The sequence below is a fragment of the Octopus bimaculoides genome, unplaced genomic scaffold (assembly GCF_001194135.2).
Source record: "Octopus bimaculoides isolate UCB-OBI-ISO-001 unplaced genomic scaffold, ASM119413v2 Scaffold_172290, whole genome shotgun sequence".
In the NCBI taxonomy this organism is placed as follows: domain Eukaryota; kingdom Metazoa; phylum Mollusca; class Cephalopoda; order Octopoda; family Octopodidae; genus Octopus; species Octopus bimaculoides.
The window spans coordinates 4,487-4,741 of NW_026354060.1; the positions used below are offsets into that span (position 1 = coordinate 4,487).

Here is a 255-nt window from a genome sequence, read left to right on the forward strand (position 1 = left end):
CAGCACCAATAATATCATGAATATGGTAGACTATACCCAACCTAGCTAGACGAGGCCACTTCCGTTGTTCCAGATCCTGTAATGGAAATGAAGACAAAGTATTCTTAATGTTTATTTGGGAGGGAAAGAAGCACAGCTGATTATATATATATATACATCATTTACATTATTTACATTTGATGGATATTTGTCCTCATTTTGTTTATTGTCAACACAACGTTTCGGCTGATATACCCTCCAGCCTTCGTCAGGTGT

At 36.9% G+C, this 255-nt stretch overlaps 1 long non-coding RNA gene across 1 annotated transcript in view; it reads right to left on the reverse strand.

The window, feature by feature from the left end:
* Positions 1-255, reverse strand: part of LOC106881778 (uncharacterized) — an 8,092-nt gene that overhangs the window by 1,562 nt on the left and 6,275 nt on the right. The window contains exon 2 of the long non-coding RNA XR_001410899.2: positions 42-76. This is a non-coding gene — a long non-coding RNA (uncharacterized LOC106881778). The remainder of the gene's footprint in view (positions 1-41; positions 77-255) is intronic.